The 27204-nt window shown below is 38.9% G+C and overlaps 2 long non-coding RNA genes across 6 annotated transcripts in view; one reads left to right on the forward strand and one right to left on the reverse strand.

Moving 5' to 3' along the window:
• Positions 1 to 27130, reverse strand: LOC105234730. Of its 5 annotated transcripts, none has more exons than XR_853258.3 (7): positions 19952 to 27130; positions 18396 to 18488; positions 9037 to 9248; positions 8511 to 8774; positions 7956 to 8089; positions 5075 to 6839; positions 1 to 350 (listed from the first exon to the last, which is right to left on the reverse strand). It is a non-coding gene; the product is annotated as an uncharacterized LOC105234730 (long non-coding RNA). The 5 variants fall into 5 exon arrangements; XR_004622527.1 differs by adding an exon at positions 12519 to 12599 and having other exon boundaries at positions 1 to 6839; XR_002141522.2 differs by having other exon boundaries at positions 1 to 6839; positions 9041 to 9248.
• LOC117797514 overlaps positions 26997 to 27204 on the forward strand; it is a 1779-nt gene continuing 1571 nt past the window's right edge. Inside the window, exon 1 of the long non-coding RNA XR_004622528.1 lies at positions 26997 to 27135. This is a non-coding gene — a long non-coding RNA (uncharacterized LOC117797514). The remainder of the gene's footprint in view (positions 27136 to 27204) is intronic.

A 27204-nucleotide genomic window follows, 5' to 3' on the forward strand; every position in this document is an offset into this window, starting at 1 on the left:
TTTCAAAACAGTACATTTTATTTGACATTAGACAACATTCCCCAAATTGTCTCAGTTGTGACATGTAGATGGCTTTAAGACTGTTTTTGTGGTCATCCATGCTGAGCAGGATTTTTCAATCTTCGAAACACTCAAAGCTCAAAAATTCTGCATTTCACATCAGTTCACAAGTCCAAGTATATCCTCCCATTTATCAAGTATTTGGCAGAGATTCCCCTTTAGGTAGAAAGGTAAAGACGAAGCCATTTTCTTTAAGAATGGATTTGTTCACAATTTCACTTATGCCATAAAAATCAGATGACAGCATGTTCTTATTCTTATCAGTAGCAGTTGTCTTAGGATGCCAGAAACTGTGAAAGGAAGGCTTTTAGTTACTTTCTCCTTTCCAATTTCCAATAAGGTACTCCCCGACCCCAATCTGAAAACAGGAGTGTTACAGAATCCAGCTGATACCACATATTAAAAGCCAAACGTTAGTATTTAGTTGACATTTAGTCTAAAATTGTTCTCAAAAACTTATAGAAAAGAGTTGAGACAAACTACTGTGTCTTCATCTCAACAATGACCAGTTATTGGAATTGCATTAAACTAAAAAAGCAATCCCTTAGTTAGATTTGGAGGTAGTAATGCTCTTAAAACCAATCCAAAACACAAGCAGGCTGCCCTTAGAAACTGGTTTGACCTTCTCTTTCACTCTTCCTCCTAATCCCACCCTCTGTGAGTGATTTAAAAATAGAAAAGGTCAAAGCCCAGTTGGGCCCTGGATTGAGGATTTTTTTTATTGTTTACCTCCAGTTTTTGCCAATTACTTCCAATTTCTATTATTTTTAAAATTTAAACATGGTAAAATTTAGCTATTTTTAGTCACTGACATAATTCCACTATAAGAGATCTTGAACATGTTTTGATGGTGAGATTTCTAAAGGTTAAGTTGCAAAGCTGTTGCAAGAGAAATCATGTCTCTCCCATTACGTTATGTACCATCTGAAGATTGTTCTTCAAAGAGATCTATTTTAGGCAGTGTATATTCATCAGAATGTAAAATAAAGAATTAAAAGCAGATAAAACTGATAAATGCGTTTCAAAACCAACTGTGGCTTGAGTAAGAGTGTTTCCCCAAGGCTGGTACCAATGAGACTGGGGTTTGGGAATTAGTTGTCATCCCTCCTTCTGCCCAGCAGTGGTCAGAACCATTTTTCCTGAGAGATGGGCCGGGAAAAATAAATTGTCTGCTCTAAGGAAACTTCCTCACACTTAAAGAGCTAGCTCAGTAGAAAACCCTACTTATTGTAGTGGCCAGAGTGGTAAAGAAACAGAGCAGGAATTAAAACCCACAACATTATCAAGGGACTAAGCCATGCCCCTAATCAGAAAACAAGCCAAAAGGAAAGTTTTAAAAGTTCTCTAGGAAAGCATTCACTTTCCATGTCTCTGGGGCAAAAAAACTGGGAACATAGCAAAAAGCCTTATGCAATAGGCACTAAAGTGTACTTTTAGAATGCATAAGTCAAGAAATGAACAGTAACTTCTTATATTCTAGTCTCCAAGCTAATAAAAAAGCAAGTTTCTTTCAGTCATGATCTTTTTTGTTTTCTGTCTAGCAATTATCAGAATACCTTGAAACAGACACTTTCATTTAAGGTAGAATTTCATTCCATTTTTTTGTTTTATTGCATCTCCAAGATAAACTAAGTACATTTCACACCAGATCTGTTCCAATTTAACATCATCTTCAATGTTAGTACGAATGAATAGAAAGCCTTCTCTTATTCCCACTCTACAAAACATGCTGAAGAGAAGATGGTCATTTGTTCTCAGTGTCTTAATATCACAGCTGCTCAATAATGTTTTTTCAACTAATAAAAGAACGCTTATTAAATGTGTTCTTGTGTTTCCACCATAAACTAGAGAGATTAAATTACATTTTGGTCTAGGACTTTTAAATTAATTCTCAGCATTTGAGAACAGTACTTTATTCAGGGTAAATAAATTTTTATAAATTTTTACAAAATACGGAAAACAGAAAAAAAAACCTATTGCTCAAGTGGCTTCCTGACTCTAAGCCAGGACAATGAGCAAGTATTTTTAAAACCAGTTATTTCATCTCATCTTAAATCATTCATCTATAATAAAAACAGAGTATTAAAGTAATGAATTAAAGGACAAGCCCTAAGCGCCCTTGTATCAGGCTTCAAATTAGTCAATGAGCAAGTGACACTGGGACTTTCTAGAACCAGGAGTAATGTCTTCATTTAATATTTAAAGAACCATGCCTTTTCTATTTTTTTAATCTCCAAGGCATGTCAATGTGTGTTTTCTGGACCAGACCCACTCAACAAATTTATCTAGCATAATCTCTTCCAGAGAATGGGCACTCAAATATTTGCTCAAAACTCAATGGTATTTTCTTATCTTCATCTATAATCTGTATTCTAACGCCCTTTAGACATGGCCCATTTCACTTCTCTTAGGACCTAGAATGATGTATTCTACATAAAAGATGTTCTGTTTATCAAATGAATCTAAAAGCAAACAAGAGCCATTTATTTTTACTCTTTTAATGACTCAAGCCAGGCCATGGTGGATCAAATTCACCTCCACCTTCAGCATTCAGCATTTTAAAGACTGATAGAGAACTCTAACACCTTGTTCCTTAAAAATATTTCCCATCTCTTCAGCCAGGCCAGGGAGCAAGTACACCTCTGATTCAGATTTTACATTTCCACAGAGGTCAGCATTTAGCATACTGCCTGGCAGAATTTCATTTTCCCCCACGTTTTTATTAAATGAGCTTTGCAGTGCTTAAGTAACTTTTAGTCTGGATCTTCCTTATTTCCTCCAATGAACACCACATAAGGATAAAATCATTTTCATATCCTAGGGCATGCACACTTCAGAGCCGCATAGAAAGTAGCCAGTAATCATTCATTAAGCCAAGTTATTTCTTTATATCTGTATAGAACAGCAGGCTCTGTAAATTTGCACAGACTTCTGATAATGAATTTTTGCATCCCCACTTGCTATCTCTGGGGATAAAAGAGCGTAAATAATCAATGTTCGCTCAGCAGATATTGTTTTTATATGTATGGCAACGTAAAACTTATAAACTGATTTTATACATTATCTGCTGCTACCCAGGACACAATAAAGATGGTTTATCTTCATATCCCCAATGCCTAGCAAGGAGATTGGCATATAAGAGACAATTATTATCCAGCTTTACATTTATCAGATATTTAATCCTTTATATATTATATCCAGAGTGTTCAACAGTTAACAATTCTTCCTCAAAAAATTTTCAACTTTTTTCATAACATAATGATGACTGTGATATAATTTTATAAGCCTGGTACTCAGCAGCAAATTAGAAAATAAGTAGTTACATTTACATGGTGCTTTAGAGTTCCCAAACTACTACACATGTATTGCCTTATTCTCAGCTATAAGCACAATGAAATGATAAGTCTGTGTATCTCTTTAGTGCCTATAATAGTGAGTTTACCTAGGGAGCAATTGATGATATTCATTCATTCAACAAGTATTTAAACCCTCAATTTGTATAACTACTTATACTACCTTCACCATAGTGGATGTCAAGCACACGATGAGAATGTTGTAGAGAAAATGCCTACCTCACAGAAAGTTTTATTCACACAGAAAACAGCTAATATCTTATATTTATATAGCACTTTAGAAGGTGCAAGGGCAATCTCAATCATTACATTTCCCTGTCACCTGGGAAAATATGCTGGTGATCATTTAATTTGACATGACCAGTAAAGTCTTGATTAAAACAAGCAATATCTAATTCCTTACATCTAAATAGTTTAGTACATAATCCTCCCTCTTATTACATGGGAGCATTATCTTAAATTTCACAGTACCCAAACAGTACATGGCCCATAAAAGGCAATTAATATTCATCCATTCATAAACATGTTTATAAGGCACTTTAATACGCACCTCATCATCTGAAATTTTTAATTCCGTAACGAGAACACGTCTTTTCCCATTGACATTTGTAGCACCTAGTATGGTATCCGGCACATTTTAAGTGCTCACAATAGCTTAATCCCCTGTGTTTGCAGTATATTTTATGGTTTCAAAGCAGTTTCCATGTGTTTGCTTCTCTGCTTCCTGGAATACTGTATTTTTACTTAAAATTACCAGAGCAGCAGAAACACGATAGCCACCAATGTAGGAGTTATTCATTTATCAAACAATTGTTAATATCTGCATAGTATTAAATACTTTTGACAATGTACTTTATTCAGGCTCCTTTTCATCTTTGTATCTACAGTGTCCAGTACAGCAGAATGTAGATAATATGTAATCAATATTCATTCATCAACTCTGAAACTCATAAACCTTTAAGTGCTTTATAGTTTACAAAGCACATTCACTTATTTTTCTTCAAGTCACCTGGATGTGATCATAAATAAATACTGCATCCTTAGTGCACAGGGACAGGTACACAGAAATAATATAATTCAGCACACAGTCCCTGGTATTTACATCAGGGGTGATAACTATGGCCCCCAGACCAAATTTACTCGGTTCACAAGCTAAGAATAGTTTTTCCTTTTTAAAGGGTTGTAAAAGAAAAAAGTATGTCAGAGACCACACGGCCCACAAAACCTAAAATATTACCATCTGACCCTTTATGGAAAGGGCATGATGACTCCTAATTTACATAATTCCTCACAACTGACAGTGCACTTTAAATGTTAGCTGTGCATGGCTGCCAATATACCATTAATGAGAATGCCTTGTTTTTTCTGTGCTTTACAGTGCTTTCACATATATTCTGTTATTTAAATTATCTTCCCACGTGGTAAGGGGGAAAAAATCAAGGAAAAGATTAAACCTGCTAAATATTCCCAAGTTTTCTCACCATTAAGCCTAGAGGTGGGTATTAAACACAGGAGCAGTGTTGTCACAATCTACCAAATTATTAGGCCACTACTATAAGCAGGGAGTTCAAACTGTGTCCTTGGGGCCTCACTCCATCCCAGGCCCAATCATTGTATTGTAACCATCACTAGGAATCCCAAACCCCAAGAATCCTGCTCACCCAAGCTCAAAGAAGAAGGTGTTGCAGGCTGGTGCTTCTCAACAGGCTGGTACATCTGAGTATTTCTTGTCTAATTCTTCTCATTGGCCTGGAACATCTCTTCACATTTTCTCTAGATAGCCTGGCACTTTTTTCCCCCAACAGCCTGATGCTTGCCTTTGCTCATCAGGCTAGAGCTTCTAAAGAAAAGGGAGGACTGATATATAACGTTACCTATATGTGTCTCTCAAGGAGTGGAGGTGAAGAGAAATGGAAATTTAAAAAATAAACACTTAATAAATGGATTAAAACCGTGATAAAAATTGGCTTAAGACTGACCCAAACATAATATTGTCAACCTAAAGATACGTTTCTTAAAGTAATAGCAACATCAAAAAGGGCTCCTCAAAAGAAGTGGGCTTAAATGAAAACATAAGAAGTGGAAAGGGAGAACTGAACATATCCAAGGGTAGGGAGGATGGCAAGAGAAAAAAGCTGGGGTTTAGTGTTCTCATCTTTGGTCTTGGGGCTTCTATCCTTCCTGGATTCTGTGTCATGGGCTTCCAGCTTCCCATCTAATTTAGTCTTAAGACACCTTTCTCTCTTCAGCCTTCCGTCCATCTAGGCAGGCAGGAGTCCTGGGTCTTTATGCGTGTCTGGGGCCTTCCATCCTTGGATCTTAGGTGCCTACAGTCTCCCACTGTGGGTCTTTGGACTTCTATCTAACTCAAGATTTCAACTTTCCATCCAACTCAGTCAGGTCTTCTATCCAACAGGGGCCACCTTTTTACATCATAGCTGTCACGGCTTTGATGGTCTCAAGCCTGAGGATTCCATCTATCTTGAAACACAGGTTTTCCATGTTTGCCTTCAGGTCTCAAGTCTCAAATCATCTGTCTTTTACTTTGGGCCCTCTATTCATTATGGGTCTTCCACCTTCTGTCCATCATAGGTCTTGGATCATCTCACAGGGTGTCCTGGCATAATGAACAGCTCTGCAATGCTTATTTTGATAGCTGGCACTCTGTACCTATTGGGAAGGGTTTAAGAAACCCCTCTGTCACAAACACACACACATGACCACACAGATGCACAAAAATATGCAAGGAGAGAGGACTGCAGAAAGTCAAAGAGAGGCAACACAGACACATAAAAAAGCTGAAATACTCAAAGGTAAGCAGAAGGGGAAAAGCAGAGAAGAAACAAGAGAACAGAGATGAATGCTGAAAATGGAAAATCACAAAGAACGGAGGTGAATGTTGAGATGGAAAACCACAAAGAACAAAGAGACGCTTAGCAGGAAAAAAAGAGAGAAAACGGCCCAACAGAGGCAGAAAAAAACACATAGAAAAGAGAAACGTGAGATATTGAGTAGAAAAAGCAGAAGGGAATCCAGAATGAGAAAAAAGTGAAGTGTCAAACCAACAAGAAGGGGAAGAAAAGACGAACAATCGGGGTTCACACAACAGTAAAAGAAGAGAGGTATAGGCAGAACAAGAAATGAACAAAAAGCACACAGCATGTGACACAGAGACACAAAGGAAAGAACACTGAAAGAAGAGCCAGATCTAGGAGAGCAAAGAGAATCAGTAACAGAATGAAGAAAAAACTAGAAAGACATATAAGACAAGGCACAGACCACTCTTAGGAACAAAAAGCAAAATGAGACAAAGATACACAGAGAAGAAACTAGCAAGAGAATCATGGGATGGCTAAGACACACTTTAGATAGAGAAAGACAACCAAAGAGATTGAAGAAAGAAATAGACAAGCAAAGAAATACACACTTATGAGTGAAAGAGACAAGCAAAGGCAGATATTCAGAGGAAGAGGGTAAGAAGTAAAGACAAGATACAGTAAGGGGCACAAAAGGCATATGAGAAGCATCACAAAAAAGAAGACAACAAAAGAAAACCAAAAAGTGCATTAATAATTACAATAAGTTATTAGTACCAATACTATTTATATTACTAACAATAATAATTATTGTAACAATAACCACCAACAACATAGACTTTTACCTTAATAAACTATTAATAAACTTTTACCTTACAAATTTCTTACACAGAACCAAAGCATGCCAATTCTGTCTGCCACTAGATGGTATTAGTGGTCATCTGTATTGTGTCAAATGAGCTTATAAAACTTCTTGGGTTACCTTTTACTTACCACGGGCCAAACACTGCACTAAACACTTACATACATGATTTCATTTAACCATCACCTACAAGTCTAACCAAAAACTCTAGACTGACAAAGGCCATACACCTAATGGGTGGCAGAAGATTTAAACACAGAATGTGTACTCTTTAATATTCTGCTTCAACTGTTTACAAGGATTTCCAAAAGAGCCAAACAAGATGCCACAGATGTATGAATATTATAATTAAGGGCCCTTACAGAGCACCTAGTTAATCCCCTCAGTTTATATCTTTACTTTTTCCCATTCCTTAAAAAATTCCTTCACAACTATAATGGCAGCTTCATGGACTGGGCTTCCTTTAACACTAAATCTTAACTGCAGACTGATTCTCTCACAAGAGAAGGTGAGAAAGAGCCACCCTTTCAGCAAAACAAAAACAAAAACAAAAAACCCACACAACTCTTTTTGTTTTAGGCTTCTACAATTTAGGCCTCTACAAGTGGCAAAGCATTTATACAGTGAAGATAAAGAAGAGACAAGGTGAGACTCAATTACTGGGACAGAACTGGTATGCAGACTGTAAAATCTTTGAATTGCTTCAGTGAACCCAGCTGGTAATACAGGTTACTGGTTATCTTCAGATCTCACACTGGGTACTCCCTCCATGTTAGACCATCAGGCCTCATCCCACACAAACCTACAACAAACAGCTATGAGCTCTAATGTGACCCTCACAGGATTACACCACCACCAACTTACTGCATTCCGCTGTTCTAAAATGCTAGCATGCCAGGCATGTTGATCTTCCTTTGTTATGTATGTTCCACTTTCTTGTGCTCTGCACTGCTTTTAGGAGACAGTGATTTGGCAGATAAGAAGGGAACAATCAGGAGCTATAAAAAATGAGAGAAAACCATGTAAATGCCATGTAGAAGTATTAACTGAGTACTGTGCAAGAGTTATGGGAAGGTTCAAATTAATGAGCTATAGAAACTATCCGTACAAAGCTTAGAAACGTATAAGGTTGAAGTTTGTAAGTCCTTAGAGATAAAACTAATACAAGTTCTTTGTTCAAAAGAATAGGAAACTATGGCAAACATAGGAAAATGTCTTGCCTAATAACACTCAGTGAGTCACTGGAAACACCATCCATCACACTCTTAGTCTTTTGGTTGAATAATCTCTACAAAATCTGTATAATCGGGGTTTACTACTCACTGAATGGTTACCTCCATCTCCCAACCTGCAACCCCCTAATCAGCTTCTCTTATCACCAACCTAGAATATACAAGGTCGTGGTTCTTTAGATCTTACCTGACAATGGAAACTTTGTGCTATTTCTGGTCAGGTTCCATTAATCAGCAAGGACAGCATTAAAAGATACAACTCCTATTTATCTTCTCAAACAGCTTGTTTTGTGTTTTATCCCAAAGACATCCTAAGCCATCTTGAAGTATGGAAATGATTGTCAAAATTCCCCAACAAGGCCTCAAGACTGACTTTGGGGACCAGAGGGTCCAAAATGATGATCTGCCCATGATCAATGTCACAGATGTGGCAGTTGTTGCCCATGTTCTCCTAAAAGAAAGAACAATTTAGCTGTAAGTCTCTACCACACACTAGTCCCACCCTAAACATCCTAACTCATGCAGCCTGCTACTCTCTTCACATCATTTTCACCCATTTCACACCCAGTTACTTCCCAGGTTAGTTAGGAAGCTATTTTTACCAAAGCAGACACGGTTCACAATGATGGAAACAATCTCAGTGGAAAGTTATGTGCAACATAAAACAAGGTCAAAATTAATAGCTATTAATTATGATTTTAGAGACAACTTACCCACCTCTGATGGGTGGTGGTTGTTTTGAGACTTCATCTTCCTCCTTGGGCCCAGGGAAGAATCTTGATAGAACTCCTGGCCTAGGGTTGTTGCCCAGTGGTAGTGAGCTTTTCCCCTGGAGGATCCTCATGCCCCATCTCCACCTAGGGATCGTCAAAGGGAACGGGTCACTAACACCGTAGAGCAACAAGCCTATTCCTCCGAGGAAGATCTGGAAAAGAGAGCAAAGAAAAATAAGTTACTGAAATGCAGAACACTAGGAAAGTCTGTCCCAAATTAGCAACTAGTAGTTAAATTAAACCGTATCTACCCTTTTCTTCAGATGGATTGAGGGGTGAAGATTGAGGGGTAAAGATTTAGTGCTCTATATCCTAGCTATAAGCCTAGCAACATGCAAATTCTTTTCATTCCAGCTCCATTCCTTGCACCTCTCCTCATCTCCAAGAGCAATTTAGAGCTGAATAATTACCAAAATTCCCATACTCTGCTTTATTCTTCAGTCTCCACTGATGAGCATTTCTCTAGAGTGTATTATTAATATCCTGGTATTTTCATTATAAAATATAGTGGGGTTCAAGAAATCAAGGACTTGAAAATAGTAGAAATACAGTTCTCTCAACCAAGTTAGCCATCAAGCTACTTAGAAAAGCTCCCATGTGATCTGACCCTATGAGTTAAGAATTCTTCATGTATTGCATGGTGCACTGGGTGTTATATGCAAGTAATGAATCATTGAACTTTACATCAAAAACTTGGGATATACTGTATGATGACTAACATAACATAAAAAAATTATTATTAAAAAAAAGAATTCTTCACATTGCCTCAGGCTTCTTTTATAAAGCACATTTTAAGAACTGAGTGATCTACCTCAATCAGAGTGCCTCTCATTCTAGTTTTATAGCATTCCCCTTTTTTAACTTGTATGTCAAGCAGTAAGTTGCCGGAGGATTGCCAAGGTAAACAAAACTGTTTTCTATTCAATCCACATGGTATTTCTTGAACAGCTTATATAAATGGGGCACCACCAGAGTCTCAGGATATTCAGAGAAATCAAGAATGGTTACAGGCATATAAAAAATGGTTACAGGCATATAAAAACACCAGTTATTACAACAGCTAAACAAATCTACGCAAAAGGAAAAACGAGATACAGAAAGCTAGGAAACCAGTAAATAGCTTACGCAGACCCATGGGTCTCTCTTTTTCTACCTTTCAACAAATTTATGATTTTTCAAATTAAAAAACCCTCAACTTTATTTTTTTTAAGAGAGAGAGAGCGCACAAACACGGGGAGGTGGGGGGCGGGAAGGGACAGAGGGAGAGGAGAGAGACAATCTTCAGCAAACTCCATGCACAGTGTGGAGCCCAATGCAGGGCTCGATCATTCTCACAATGGAGATCATGATCTGAACCAAAACCAAGAGTTGGAGGCTTAAGCAACTGAGCCACCCATGTGCCTCAACCCTCAACTTTTTAAAACAAGGAAATGACAGTGACAATAGAATTGGGTCTGCCAAAACAGGGCTATGACACATACTGAGTTGGTACTATGCATCAACGAATCTTCAACACTTAACTACCAGTCTGCCGAAGGAAGGTGGAAATAATTTCAAGGGCTGCTTATCAGAAGGTATAGGTTTGTTCAATCTTTCCTGCTAAGTATCTTTGAGATGTGAACGGAAGTAACTTACTGTCCCGTGTCTCTCATTCTTTATGAAATGAGGATCAAATATGCTTGCCCTTACAGATCTCACTGGAGCCTAACTCTGAGGGATAGATGAAATAATAGGCCAAACTCATCTGTAATGTTAAAATATATATGTATATGCAAAAAAAAACACACTACTGCAGGAATTGATAAAAACTGGCTCATGTTCTTTTTTAAAAAGTAGAGGTGCAGGAAGTTAAAGTCCATAAAGTTAAAGACAGAATTCCCACAATGATGAGCTCCCCAAACTACCTTTTTTTTTTCCAGGTGGCCTGAAAGCCATCATTTTAAAGATTATTTGGAGCTTATCCATATTCTCAAAAAGAAAGATATGCTGAATATGAAGCTGCTTACAGCTACTTGCAGTCCTCAGGTTTCACATACTCTGAATGTCCTTGAGAAGAAAGACAGGGCTCAGGAGGATAACAAAACTGCTGAGAAATCCTCAACAACAAAAAACTAGGAAGCATTAACCTGAAGAATTAGATATAGGCATCTCCCATCTCTCCTCTTTAGCCTATCTGGTCTCCCTAAGGTCTTATAAGAGCAAGCACTGGCAGTATCACAGAAGGATTAGGCAAGTACAGAAAAATGAAACGAAAATATGGCTCAAACCAATACCCACCTTAAGGGCTAAACAAATTTGTGGCTTAAAGGTCATCCTTTTGCGGAAAATACAAGATGCAAGGTAGCAGACCAATTACTACTACTACCTTAAATTACAACTGCCTTGACCTTTTTTACTAATTTGCTAGTCAACTTTACCATAGGACAGCGGCTTACTGAAGCAGGTCTAAGCCAGGGTTACAATCCTGAAAGCACTTTGTACAGTATGGAAAGCACCAGGTATGGTTTACAGATTCCTAATCAGGAATTCCCATATTATAAGGACCTTTATATCAATATCAAACAAGTTCTAACAGTAGTATATGAAAGATCACCTATTCAACTCTACTCTCTAGACAAGATGTCCAGTGAAACCAAACCGTGTCCTATGATGTTCTCAATATGAGTAGAACAGGCTTCAAAATCTCTTAACAACATCCTTCACCACCGCTATCTAATTTAAGATTAGATACTTTATCCCCAAATATGGGCTTCCAAGTTAAATATGGCAGTTCACACATATTTATACATATTTATTCTGCCCCTTCCTGAAACCCCATTAATGACAGTAAACGGACACTCCATGTACAAGCAAATTTACCCAAAGAATTTTTAAATTAATGGATTGAAGTACAAATTCATTTATACACACCCTAGTTAAGATACCTAAAAGAGGGGCGCCTGGGTGGCACAGCGGTTAAGCGTCTGCCTTCGGCTCAGGGCGTGATCCTGGCGTTGTGGGATCGAGCCCCACATCAGGCTCCTCTGCTGGGAGCCTGCTTCTTCCTCTCCCACTCCCCCTGCTTGTGTTCCCTCTCTCGCTGGCTGTCTCTATCTCTGTCAAATAAATAAATAAAATCTTTAAAAAAAAAAAAAAGATACCTAAAAGAAAATGACTATTCCAATCTCCCCAGATCTTTGAGCCACTCTGAACCATATTTACTGAGTATGGCTGCTTTAGATCAAAGCCTTCTAGTTTTGTGTGTTGCTATAGTGATGAAATATTCAAGAAGATTCCCTTTCCCTTAAAAGGAATCTAAGGCCAGAGAAAGCAGTCACATTTTGGAACTGGTACAGAACCATACATAAGGGTTCCATATTCACTGACAAGAATTTTGAGACTCCTGATCTGTCATCTCATAGTTCAACAAAATGTCAACATACTTTAGTCATAAAAACCAAGTGGCATAACTGGCCAGCTGGTTCAAGTACTCCAACACTAGCCAAGTCACAGAAGCATCACAGCTAAAAAAAAAAAAAAGGGTATTAATGATCATGTAATCAGACATTTTCATTCTCTACATAAGGAAACTGGAAGCCCTGAAGATGAGACTCCATCAACATTATACAATTAGTAAGTAGGTGGCCAAGTGGTACTTAAACGCACGCTGTCTCTCAATTCAGGTTTTTTGCCTCTGGGATATGGGCAAGGACACTCAGGGGTATAGGAAGTTTCTATAAAATTTTTTACCATATTTATATTTCACCATAAAAACCAGTCTAGATCATCTAGAGGACTACCTTATAATGGAGAATTCCAGTGCCAGATTGGCGGCAGGTGGTACGACTTTTGTTGCCTGGAGCTCAAAGAACAGAGGAAAACAATATATAAATGCGGTTTGTACCAAATGAAAAAAAAATAGCATTGGTATGTGCTATAACAAGATCTTGCAGCAGCTTGAAAAAAGTAATTTGGGTAAGGGCATTAACAAAGCACATGAGAGAGGAGACATGCCATGCTGCAAAGAAGCAATATGATAATAGTACCATTTACCCATTTTAGTAGCCATTTATTTACTATGATTCTGTACATTTGCTGTGTTTTACAGTTTTATTGTAGATGTAAGCAGAAAGGCTTTATTTTTATTTTGTTCGTACCCTTGGCTTAAAAATTATTTCCATGAACTCAAAGGGACATAAGAATTTTTTTAAGGAAAAGTTTAATCAAAATTACAAAAAAAAGTTTAATCAAATTAAGGCAAAATGGTAATTGTAGAATCTAAGAGGTGAGCATGCTGGTGTTCACCGAACACATTTTTCATCTTTTCTGAAGATGTTCATAATAAATTTTGGAGGGCAAAAAGGAAAAATATGAGATGACAGCTCCCTACTGTCAAACTTGTTACACAGACTTCAGAAAGTTTCTCAAATATTTGAAATAAAATATTAAAATTATGCCCAACACAAATTTATAGTATTTTGTTACCACTCTATATGCAATACTTGCGACATTAATCAGAACACTTTAAAATTAGCATACATTAGCCTGAGTAAAATCAAATAAAATTAAAATGTTAACAATCACATTTGGATTACATATTGCCAAGAAATAAATCTACTCTTTGAGTCTTATATAGGTACTTTGGACAACTAGCTGGAGATCACTAAATGGATTTTCCCCACCTCACATAGGAACAGGTCTTTCTCCTTCTGCCCCCCACCACCAGTGTTCTCAAGGTACTGTAACTATCAGAAAGAAAAAAAAAACTGAGAAGATAAATGCGTAACCAAGGAACAGACTACCTAACTGTATCAGAGTAATTTAATCTGACAATGAGGTGCAAAATGTGGAAATTGGGATAGATCCTAGTTCTTAACAAAGGCTTGTTTCTGATAAGTTTCAAAACTAAGAGAAACATTTGGCATTTTTAGTTTTTAGTTTCAGGAACTTCTAGTCATTTTTAGTTTCAGGAACTTTTAATCAACCTATAGCTAAACTCTCCCTAAACTCAACCATAGAGACAACTGTCAATGTTCTCACCTACCCTAACATGAACATAAAAAAATCTCCCAACCAAGCCAGGTTGTTGGGAGTGGGAAGTAACAGATAAGCAGAGGAGACTATAATGATTCACGGGTAACAGATCAGAGTTGGAAACATCTGTACAAATCCATGTTTAGCTTAAAATAGATATAGATTATTACATATACAAATATTAATAAATACATGCATGTGAGTCAATATGCATGTGTATATCTCCTCATTCTGATAAACTCAGAAGGTGCTGCAGCAATGACACCCCAGTAGCAATGAGCACACCGAACACCCACATCTTGATTTCTAATACTGTTCTCCAATAGAAAGAATCAGGACTCCTCGAAGAAATGGTAGATCCTAGGACTAGGATAAGAAACATAAAAATGAGCCTAGAGCATCCTGGTAGTGCCAGAAAGTAAGAAAGTGCTCAAACAAAAAACAGAAACCCACAAGGATGGGGTTATGTCCAATGAGCTAACTGAAAGAACTCCCAAAGGACAAAGTTAGAACAACCTGAACAAAAATAAGTAGTAATATATTCTTATGTAGACACTCAACCATCAAAAAGGTGGAACATAACTCCCCATTCTTTTTTTTAAAGATTTTATTTATTTATTTGACATAGAGAGAGAGACAGACAGCAAGAGAGGGAACACAAGCAGGGGGAGTGCGAGGGAAAGAAGCAGGCTCCCAGCGGAGCAGGGAGCCCGATGTGGGGCTGGATGCCAGGACTCTGGGATCACACCCTGAGCCAAAGGCAGACACTTAATGACTGAGCCACCCAGGCACCCCAATAACTCCCCATTCTTTAAGTACATAGTAGCTTTCCTTCGAATACAGTATGGGAATGGAAAAAAATAATTTTTTTAAATATTTTATTTATTTATTTGACAGAGAGAGACAGCTAGTGAGAGAGGGAACACAAGCAGGGGGAGTGGGGAAGGAAGAAGCAGGCTCACAGCGGAGGAGCTTGATGTGGGGCTCGATCCCAGGACCCCAGGATCACGCCCTGAGCCAAAGGCAGACACTTAACGACTACGCCACCAAGGCGCCCTGGGAAAAAAATAATTTTAAATGTTATGTGGAGAAACTTGGCAAACAGTACCTTAGCCAAGTGATAACAGTCAGCATCATAAGTGATATGTCACGTTGACAGTATGTACTCGAGAAAGAATGGCAGTGTACAGCTATGGTCTTCTTCCCAAAAACTCAAGCACGGTCTAGTCATGAGAAGAACATCAGACAAATCCCAATGGAGGGACATTCTATGGAATACTTGACCATTAGTCCTCAAAATTGTCAAGGACATCAAAAACAAGGAAAGTCTGAGAAACTATCATAACTAGGAAGAGCCTAAGGAAGACATGACTACTAGACACAAGGTGGTATCTTGGATGGGGTCCTGGAACATAAGAAGAGCATTAGAGAAAAACTGAGGAAATGTAAATAAAGTATGGACTTTAGTTATTAAGAATGTATCAGTGTTGGTTCACTAATTGTGACAAATGTATCATAGTACTATAAAATGTTAATAATAAGGTAAAATGGGTATGGGGTATACAGGAACTCTCTCTGTACTATTTTCAAAACCATTCTGTAATACTCTAAAATAAGAAAGATTTTTTTCTTTTAAATTTGCCAACTAGATGCTGAAGGCTTACAAATTGCAGGGTTTTTTTTAAAGCAAGCAAAATGGAACCTGAGAACTGGTAATTCTGTTTTCCAGATTTTACTACAGTAGGTACGATCACTTTTGGCAAATAGGGCCTAAAGACCTACCTTTTCTTTTCGGTTTACAGGGATTTAGTTATAGTCAGTTTTAAAGTTGAAATATATGAGGCCCAAATATCATGAATCCATTAATAACAAAAAGCTATTAAAATTAGCAACTTAAACTCTTGTTCTTGTTCATCAACAGATCATATGAAAGGACCTACTCAATCCATTATATAAAATGAAGGCAGTAGTTATTGCAGTTTTCAGTCAAGGGAGACATGTAAGGCTAGAAAACTCTAATGATCATAAGAAACTGCATACCAATTACATTATAAAATGGCAAGCACACTATAGTATGCCAAAAGTTTTCAAAGCTATGGATTAAAGCAACCTAGATATTTTATGAGACCCAGTAACGTAAAAATACAGTATGCCAAAGGTTTTCAGAGCTATGGATAAGGTAACCTAGACACTTCATAATGAAACCCAGTAATGTACACTGATCTTCCAGCCATATCCCTATTTTGAAACTGTTACAAGCATTCAATTACATATTTTATGCATAAGAAGGTACTGGGTCTGCTGCATAGCTTCTAATATTTCTGTGGAAACTAGAAGAATAGCATTCTAGTTGGTCAAACAAAATAATTCTTTAAGTCTACCCATCATCTAAGAAATCTAGCATGGATAAAATTTAAATTTTGCATCAATCTCTCACCCTAACATGAAGAAATCAAAAGCTCATTTCCAATTTAGTCATCAAAATAGTAAAGGAAAGAGCTCTTCATAAAACTCATTTGTACAGGGTGCACAAGGAGCCTGACATTCCATGGCTCAGTGCTCTAATTTGGAGAGGTCAAGGAAGATCAAGGAAAGCCTAAATCGCCAATAAAAATAGCCAACTCAATGCCATCAATACAACGATATATAACTGTGCACGGCCATTTAAGTTTAACTTGTTAAATTCAGTGGATCAGCTAAGTCTCAAACAAATACTTGAGATCCAACCTGAGTTGGATTTTGAGGGATACAAGTGTTGACCGCTATTTGTCTATAGCCAAAACTATGGTAGTGAGAAAATCAAGTTTTCATCCAATCCAATCTGTAAGACTTCACACAGAAAAAGGCATTAGCTCTGTTTAATCACACAAATCAGTAGTCTTCACCATCCAAACTTATAAGGTTTGGGGGACCAGTGAGCTCAGTTCAGGTATCAGTTTTCTTCTTTCTTTAAGCTGGTAATAAATTCTCCCAGGATGCTTTCACAAATAAGAATATTTTAGGAGCCACCACAGATCAACTTTTAAAATTCTTCACTTAAGTCAAAAACTCCCATGCAGGTATACATTTGCTAACCAGGGCCCAGATAGCCTGAAAATTTATGAATGCTTAATCATAGCAGCCCTAGGTTTTATGATTTTCCACAATTTAGGGAGGTGGTTAGAGAAATGTATAGATAAGTTACAGAAAAATAGGTAGAAAAACTAAAGGGGGATATGGGAAAAGATGCACAAAACCAGGGTCAGAAAACTTCCTCCAATCCTGTGTTATCAAGGTTCTATAAGGAAGTCAGAAATGAACACACAATAACCACTTACAGAAATGCCAAAAAAACAAAAACAAAACGAAACAAAACAAAAAACAAAACTTAAGTACCTTCAATTTTCCAAATGACAAAATGTCATTTTCGGGGATTGAGATATTCAATTCAAGTCTCTGTCTTAATCCATCAGCCATTCCTAGACACTGAAGTTCAGATGGATGGTGATTTGACCCAAGGTTAGAGTCAGAACCAAAGGCTAGGTGTTCTTATTGCCAGTTCAGAACTTTTTCCTAATTTTGCCAGCATCTCATTCCTTCTGCCCCCAAACCCATGAAAAAAACAGTGATTCATTCTAGGGGTGCCTGGGTGGCACAGTCAGGTTAAGCATCTGACTCTTGGTTTCGGCTCAGGTGGTGATCTCATGGTGGTGGGATAGGGCCCCACACTCTATGCTCAGAGTGGAGTCGGCTTGAGTTTCTCTCTCCTTCTCCCTTGGCCCCTCCCTCCTCAATTCTCTCTCTCCGCCCCCCCTTTCTCTCTGGAATAAGTAAATCTTTTTTAAAAAGTGATTCACTCTATAAAACATGTGCTTCATTAAAATGCACTTACAAAAAGTAAGAAATACTGGCGTACTGTCTGTAAACCCTCACCTTACATATCCCGAGTAAACTGACCAAGGTGCTCCCTAGTCACACTTTTCATTTCCCCCTTGCAATCACTTTGCTTAGTAAGTATGTTTCCACCACTCTTCTTCCTCTGTGCCCCACAGAACTTCCCAATATTTTTTATGGTACACATCAAATTGCCCAACACCATAATGATTTGTTCATTTTGGCATCTTCCTTAACAAGAATCATGTCTTCGGTTTCGTTATTTATTCCAGTGTGTGACCCAATAAACTTTGCTGAGTTAACACAAGGATTATCTCAATTTTGAAGATGCCCACATTTCCAGGGTATCCCATTTTACAAATTCTAGAGACTTTATTTCAAGCAATTAATTGAAATACAACTCCAAGATTCACCTTTGGATGTTGTCTAATGCCGGCTTCAATCCACTTAAAGTTGATCCATCCTTCCTCTTGACTGGGGGTACAGAACCAGCTCAGAATTCATCCCTTTAAAACAAATTTCAATAAAGTTATACTTGTATATTAATACAGAATAATTTGATTAGTAACAATAAAAGATCTCATAAACATAGACCAGTGTTTCTCAAATTGGGGTGATAAGAACCCTGGGGGTTTGTGGATATATCTTCATGGATCCTTAAATCCTACATAAATTATATAAGACATTGTATATCTTTAATAAAGATATCTTAGAACTGGAAAACATGTTTACATTTCAAATAACTTTAAGGCAGTGTTCCTCAAAACATATTCTTTAGGATCTCAAAAAATTTTGTTCCTTTAAAAGGCATTTTATCCCGACAAATTACTTAAGTTTGAGAAACAACGGCATAGACCACATTTCCAAGAAGGCTCAGGACCATTTATATACTACCCCCAATCAGTTAGACTGGGGGATGTCTTCAGGCATTAGTGGGAAACGAGCCATGAGGAAATATGGATGTGAATTAAAATGGGCAGTAAGCGATGCCCACTCAACATGGTTCTTCTTGCTCCTGCCAGGATGCATGGATGGGCACAAAAAAAAGTCTCAAATTTGATATTAATATATTTTTCAGCTGGACCTCTGTGTTTGTTTTACATCAGGGAGACTAAGCTTTTTGGCTTACCAATGTATCTGCTGAAAAAGGTGAAGGGGAAAGGGCACAATTATCTTCATAAAGTGGGCAATGTCATAGTTTCCTTATAAAACTTACACTTCTCCATTGCCTTCTTGCCAAACAGGTTCCACAAATATCTCAAACTAAAAAGGCATCACTACTTTCATGTTCCGTGGCAGAGATAGAATAAAAAGGTACAAAATGCCAACATATCATATTTAGATCCCCAATCCCTGAACCTTGAAAAGCTCAAGCTTATGATGAGATTTAACAATGAACAATTTCCCAGCCTTGGCATATAGCCAAACACAAACAACAGCTAGGCCTTATCTCTTTAATCACTTTTCATACTTCTAAAAGAAGTAAAAACCAAATTACATTAAAATAAACCAACCGGACTACACATATGGCTGCAATATTAATCATACCCTGGACCAAAGAGAAAAAGTAAACCCACCAAGTTTATCCAACTAACTTCAAACCCTAGTGGGCTCCCTTTTTAAAACTCTGTAATTTATAATTCACACAATGCAGCACTTGATTATCATTTCCTAAAGGTATTTCAAGTGTGCTTATTATAAGCTCCTCGGCAATACATCACAGGAATGAGGTTATATAGGACCACATCATTTCTACCCCTCACTTCAGGATAACCTAGCATAGGACAGGGTATACAATATTTCTGTTGGTTAACCATATGGTGATAAATACATATGCATATATAAATGCAGATGAGGTAGGAACACGGAAAGAGACTTACAGGACCCTCTGACTTTTCTACAGGTAGCATTTAAGAGAAAGAAAAAGAACAGGGAAAAGATTACTTAACAGCTACAAAGTAGTACTTACAGTATTCTAAAGAGCCAGAGACTCTTCTTACAGCTGTCCAAGGAACTAGTAGTGCATACTGCACCCTGAGCTGGGCCGTTCTTTTGACATCCTTGTCAGAGGAATAGTATCCTTTTTCAGTGATTACAAAGAACTGCTGCTGTGATGCCTAGTTATTTGCTTCAGCAGTTCCATGTTAGACACTTCTCTGCCACACCCTGCACACTAGAGGCTAGGATATTATTCATTTTACCAGGAAGCTATCTCACTGATGAAATTTATGTCCAGAAGAATGATTAGATCTTGGCTTATTTCTCCTTTAATATAAAACAGGGAAATCGGTCCCATCATTTCCCATCATTTCAGTGTAGTGCTTCAGGCTACTGTAAATTAGCAGAATTAAACAGGGTGCATTTCGTTTATGGAACAGATTAATCAAGTAAGGTGAACTATGGTTTTCAAAAGTGCCTCAGCATATGTTCTCTCAGTTCATTCATTTACAGCAATCTTCTTGAAATAAGTAGGGGGTGGTTGATGATCCAAGATGAAGAAATTTAAGGATTAGAAAGTTTAGGTAGTTTTTCTAAAAGTGAATGGTGGTAAAGCCCGAATAAAGAATGGTCTTAAAATGGTGGTAGAGCCCAAAGATATCTGTCTTAGAATTCCACTCTAGAACTCTTGGGAATACTAAAATAGCAAGATTCACAGTGGTCTATCCACAGACCCACCACCCATAGTAAAATGAGAGACACTGGTCATCAGGTACATGGTATAAAAGGGTTTTGGGATTTCAAAAATTAATTGACCAGGTTTACAATTCCATCTTGCAAACAGCGTTTTTTTTGTGGGGTTTTTTTTAATTGTATCCTGGCAACCGGCACCGTACAAGCAATAAACAAGAGGGAAGAGAGATTCTTGGCCAGGCAATCTGCTCTGGAAGGAAGAATGCACAGATGGTGCTAACCTTTCTTCCTGGGGAGACAATTTTCAACTGATACTTATATTGAAAACCCATAATAAAGGGTGGCAATCCAGCTTTCTAAGACTGACTTGCCTTGAGCATTTTGCTCAGTAAAGCAGTAACAGAGGTGGGCAGGGATGGTTCCTGTCCCAGAACGTCACAACTGGAACTGGATCATTAACAAATGCAGAAAAAGGAGTGAAGGCCCATCCACCTAATTCAGGTCTGCTTTTGGTAGTCAACACTGCACACAACATCAAAGTGGTAGGAAAATTTGGGGCTGATAAGCTAAAAAATGGGACAATCAGTACTGTGTTAATAACACAGAAGGGAGTCTGGGTGTCAGCAATGCAATGCAAGGAAGTGGAGGGGTCCATGTCTGATGGGTGGAACTAAGAAAAGTGCAACTGAGGCATTACAGCCATATAAAGTGGGCAAGGCAATGACATCAGGGATTGTTAATGTTTTAAGTCCAAGAGAAAGGGCCTTGCCCAGTCAACATTCCCCAGCAATAATGCAAAAGGGGAGCGGGGGGGGGATCTTATTTAATGGCTGAATACACGAACACCTGAAACTGTGACAAAGGTCCACAGAAGGGTCAGAGGGTGAGCACAGTGTGAGAAGAGGGAGGATAAGGGGAAGACCATGACTACTTGGAATTTTATACATAGGAGCAATACAAAAGGAGAGGGAGTATGGGTTGCTATTGGACGGACAAGTTCACAGCATACTGCAATGTTTATATTTAATTATGTCATGCAAAATTGGGGTGGGATTATTTGCCTAACAAGGTTGGGAGTGTTTGCCTAACAAGGCCAGGGAGGAAAAACTCATTGCCAATTGCCATTGTGCCCAATTAACAGTCCCAGGAGAAGTTTTGTGTGGTCAGCAACCCCTATAGTAACGCAAAGGAGATTTAAGGGAATGTTATCCTAAATCTAACAGAAGGGAACATAGATAATTGCTCATTGACAATCCAAGAAAGGGGCCTTAGTCCGTACCCCTGATGTATACAAATGGGGTACATAGGTCCCATCATTGCCAGTGGTGCACATTAATTGTTCAAGAGCTGAGGTCATGATAGCAGTCCTCAGCAGCAATCCAAAGGCAGTGGTAGGGGCATAGAGCATCCTTTCACACTGCACAAATCCACAAACAAATGCAAGTATGTATATTAATAATCTCGAGAAGAGCTCATTTATGGTTAAAATGCCCCTGATGCACAAAGAGGGTTTGAGGAGATGCAGTCCTAGTCCAACAGAAAAGAAGGACAATTGCAATTATACACATTAAAGTCCAAAAGAAAGGGCATCAGGTAAATAGCATCTCCCTACTCCAAAGCGAAGAGGGTGCAGGGGTTCTAGTATAAGGCATGCTTAGCAAACTGCATTTTATACATGAACTTTCTAAGTCAAAGAGTCTTAAATAGTGGACCCTACCTGCTAAACATGCTTAGGAAGTAGGAGGGGTCCTTACAGTACACAAAACAGGAAAAAAGGCAATTGCACATATAACAGTCCAAAAGAGGGCCTTAGTTCATCAGCACGCTCTGCTGTATTGCAAGGGAAGGTGATGGTGTAGGACTTTAGTCTACTGAGGACAACAGACAATTTCAATTATGAATGTTAGTGGTTTGCCAGAGGGAATTTGGGAGAAGAGTATCCCCTGCAGCAGTGCAAAGGAGACACAATAGTTCTGGAAGTGATAGGGTTGTGGAAAAATACAATTCTGCACATTAACCGTCCAAATGTAAGTGTCTTAGCAGTGGGCTCCACCTACTAGAAGGCTTAGAAGTAGGGGTGGTGGATGTCTCCTCATCTAGTGCATAAGAACCCGGACAAATGCAATTATGCACATTAACAGGACGAGTTAGGGGTCAGCAACCCTGGTATACTGCAATGACATACAACAGGGTAGGATGAACTAAGCTGCAATTATGTACGTTAATGCCCAAGGGATATGGTATGGTTAATTAAAACCGTGTACCTTGTACAAATATAAGGATCTTAAAGTAATGGGCACTCCCTGCTAAAAGGTTAAGGGAGTGGAGAGAGGGGTGTCCTTATTTAGTGTACAGGAACATGTACAAATGCAATTACGCATAATCACAAGCCATAAAAAAAGGCCTTAGTGATCAGTACCCCCGCGGTACTACAAAAGAGGTCTGAGAGGGTAGTACCTTATTCAAATGGGATGAGCCATGTGCAATTATGCACATTAGTATCCATGGTGCATGGCTGTGGTCAATTACAATTGTGTTCCTTGACTACTCAAGTGTAACAACCTTGTAGAGGGGGCACTCCCTGCATAATAAACAACAGACAGAGGGAGTGGGAAGAGGTGTTCTTCTCTATTTCACAGGAACCCAGACAAATACAATCATGCCTCTTAACAGGCCAAGAAATGGGACCTTATGGGTCAGAATTCCCTGTAGTACTTCAAAGGCAGTGTAAAAAGGAAGAATCCTAATTTGTCATTATGCACATTAACAGTTCGAGAAAGGGGCCTTAAATTGACAGTATCCCATACAGTAAGGCTTAGAGGTTCTGAAAAGAGTCAGAGACCCAGGTTAACTCAAAGGAGAGTGGACAACTGAAACTACACACATCCACAGTCCCAAGAGAAAGGCTTTAATGTGGTCAGTCACCTCTGTTTCGGTTAAGTGCAAAGTCCTGAACTAAAAGGCACAGTTGTGGACAACTGAGTGTGTACAAAACAATGAAGGTTGTGTGTATTAACTGCATTAGTGAGTAAAATCTTGAGTAATAGGCACCTCCTGCTGGAGTATAAATAATATGGGGAAGATCCTTACCTGGTGTACAGGTATAAGAGCAAATGTTAAGTATGCACATTAACAGTCCAAGAGAGTGTATTTTGGCTAGTCAGAAGCCCCTGCAATAATGTATATGGGGCAAGGAAATGAGATCTTATATGACCATAAGGGAGCACGGACTGCTATAACTACGCACATTTAAACCACACAGGAGAAGCAGTCATAGTTGGTCAGCACCCCTGACACAGAGAAGGTGTGATGGGGATGGGATCCCAGTGCAATTTGGCACATTAACTGTCCAACAGAAAGACTGTAGGTGGTCAGTACCCCCTAGTATAATACTAAGAAGTAAGGATATTAGCTTATCAACAGGACACATGCACATTAAAAGTCCCAAGAAAAGAACTTTGAGATACAAGCATCCCCTGATGTAATATAAAGAAGGTGGGAAATTAGTTTAAAGAGAAGGACCATAAACATAGGAATTCTGCACACAGTCCCAGAAAAAAAGTAACTGAGGTAATTATTCAAAGAGAGCACAGGGGACTTAAATGAAAGACACAGTGTGGTCAATTACCATAGTTCACTTTATCCTAATACAAAAGTCTTAAATAAAGTGCATCCACTGCTGAATACACGGGAAATTAGTGAAATCTTATCTACTACAGAGAAAAAGGAACAAATACAATTATGCACATTAACAGTGCAAAAAAAGGAGGGCCTTAGTTTTCAGCAACCCCCCACTATAACGCTAACAGGGTGTGAGTGAATGGGATACACCTTAATAGTCCCAAGTACTTTCTGAGGCAATGTAAAAGGAGTGAGAGGGCATGGGATCCTAGACTAACAAAAGGGACCACTACTACATTTAAGCACATTCACAGTCGCAAGTACCCTCTGCTATAATGCAAAAATAGCAGGAGGGCATGGAAAAATATACCAGCAAAGGGAACCACTGCTAAAATTAAGCACTGTATCCTTCCCAAATACACTCCCAGATAATGTAAAGGGAGTAGGTGGGCATGGGATCCTACAAATCAGAAGGTACCACAGCTGCGAGCATGTGACAGGCCCAAGTACTCTCTGCCGTGATGCAAAGAGAGTTGGAGGTGTAGGATCCTAAACGAACAGAAGGGAACACGGCTGCAATTAAGCACCTTTCAGTAACAAATCTGCTCCCAGGTAAGATAAAGGGAGGAGGTGGTCATGAACCAGCAAAATGGACCACACCTGTATTTAACTTAAGCACATTTACAGTCCCAAATACCACCTGCTGTAATGCAGCAAAGGGAGTTAGAGGGCATCGGATCCTAGACTAACAAAGGGCGTCACAGGCGCAAATGAGCACTTAAATGGTCCCCCAAATCCTCCCAGGTAATGTAAAGGGAGTGAAAGGGGATGGGATCCTAAACCAACAAAAGTGAATACACCAGCAATTAAGTACTTTAACAGCCCCAAGTACCCACTGCTATAATGCAAAAGAGTAGGAGGGAATGGGAAACTAGACACACGAAAGGGACCACAGCTCCAACTGAGCGTTTAAACAGTTCCAAATACAACCTAAGGTAGTGCCAAGTGAGTTGGAGGACATGGGATCCCAGGTTAACAAAAGGGACCAGGGCTGCAATTAAGCCCATTAAAAGTCCCAAATATCCTCTGCTGTTAATGGACAGAGAGTTAGAGGGCATGGGATGCTAGACTAACAGAAGGGACCACAGCTGCAGCACATTACAGTCCCAAATCGGTTCCTAGGTAATGCAAGGGGAGTTGGAAGGGACTGGAAACTAGACTAAGAGAAGGGACTACAACTGTAATTAAGCATGTTAACATTCCCAAATCGGCTCCCAGTAATGTAAAAGGAGAAGGGAATGAGATCCTAGACTAACAGATGGGACCACACCTGCAATTAAGTACTTAACAGTCCCAAGTACCATCTGTTGTAATGCAAAGAGAATAGTAGGGCATGGGAAACTATACTAACAAAAAATGGTCAATTTAGTTGTGTGGTGCCTTCTAACAGTCCCAAAAATCCTCCCAGATAATGTAAACAGAGTAGGAGAAGATGGGATCCCAGGAATTAGAGAAAGTACAACAGCAGCAATTAACAATCCCAAGGACCCTCTTGTTGTAATGTAAATTGCATAGAAGGGCATGGAAAACTATACTAATAGAAGAGACAACAGCTGCAATTAAGCAATTTAACGATCCCAAATACACTCCCAGGTAACACAAAGGCAGTTGGAGGGCTTACACTAGAGTAACAGAAGGAACCACCACTACAGTTAAGCCTTTTTTTATTATTACGTTATGTTAGTCACCATACAGTACATCATTAGTTTTTGATGTAGTGTTCCATGATTCATTGTTTGCTTATAATACCCAGTGCTCCATGCAATACGGGCCCTCCTTAGTACCCATGACCGGGTACAGTTAAGCCTGTTAACAGGCTAATGCCCTATGCTGTAATACAAAGAGAGTTGGAGAACACTGGGATCCTATAACAACAAAAGGGACCACAGGTGCAATTAAGTACTTTTTAGTCCCAAATGCTACCAGGTAATACAAAGGTGTAGGAGAAGATGGGATCCTAGACTACTGGAAGGGACCACAGCTAAAATTAAACATATTAATAGTCCCAAGTAGTCCCTGCTGTGTGCAGGAGTTGCAACACATGGGACCCCAGACTAACAAAAGGGACCACAGTCGCAAATAAGCACAATAGTCCCAAATCCACTTCCAGGTAATACAAAGTGAGTAGGAAGGGATGGGACCCTAGACTAAGAAAAGGGACCACAGCTGCAACTAAGCAATTTTACAGTCCCAAAGACAATCCCAGGGAATACAAAGGAAGTTAAAGGATGTGAGATCCTAGACTAACAGAAGGGACCATAGCTGCAATCAAACACCTTAAAGGTCTCAAGTATTCTCTGCTGTGATGCAAAGCAGGAGGGCATGGGAAGCTAGATTAACAGAAGGGACTGTAACTGCAATTAAGCACATGAACAGTCCCAAATGCCCTGCCATGTAATGTAAAGGGAGTAAAAGGGGAATGGGATCCTAGACTGACAGAAGGCACCACAGCTACATTTAAGGACCTTTAGGTGCCAAGTCCCCTCTGCTGTAATGCATAGGAATCCTACATTAACATAAGGGACAAGGCTTCATTTAAGCATATAAGAGACTCATATACAATATGTATGATGCAAAAGAAGTTAGGTGGGGATAGGATTCTACCTTAACATAAGGGACCACAGCTGCATTTAAGCACAATTAACAGTCTCATGTAAACTCTGTAATGCAATGGATGGGATCCTAGACAAACTAAAGGGACTCTGGTGGCAATTAACAGTCCCAAGTATCCTCTGCAGTAATGCAAAGGAAGTAGGAGGGGATGGGATCCTAGACTAACAGAAGGCACCATAGCTGCCTCTGAGGACCTTGAAGATCCCAACTACCCTCTGCCATAATGCAGTAATGCAAAGGAAGTAGGAGGGGATGGGATCCTAGACTAACAGAAGGCACCATAGAATGCAAAGGGAG

The sequence above is a fragment of the Ailuropoda melanoleuca genome, chromosome X (genome assembly GCF_002007445.2).
Source record: "Ailuropoda melanoleuca isolate Jingjing chromosome X, ASM200744v2, whole genome shotgun sequence".
NCBI lineage: Eukaryota > Metazoa > Chordata > Mammalia > Carnivora > Ursidae > Ailuropoda > Ailuropoda melanoleuca.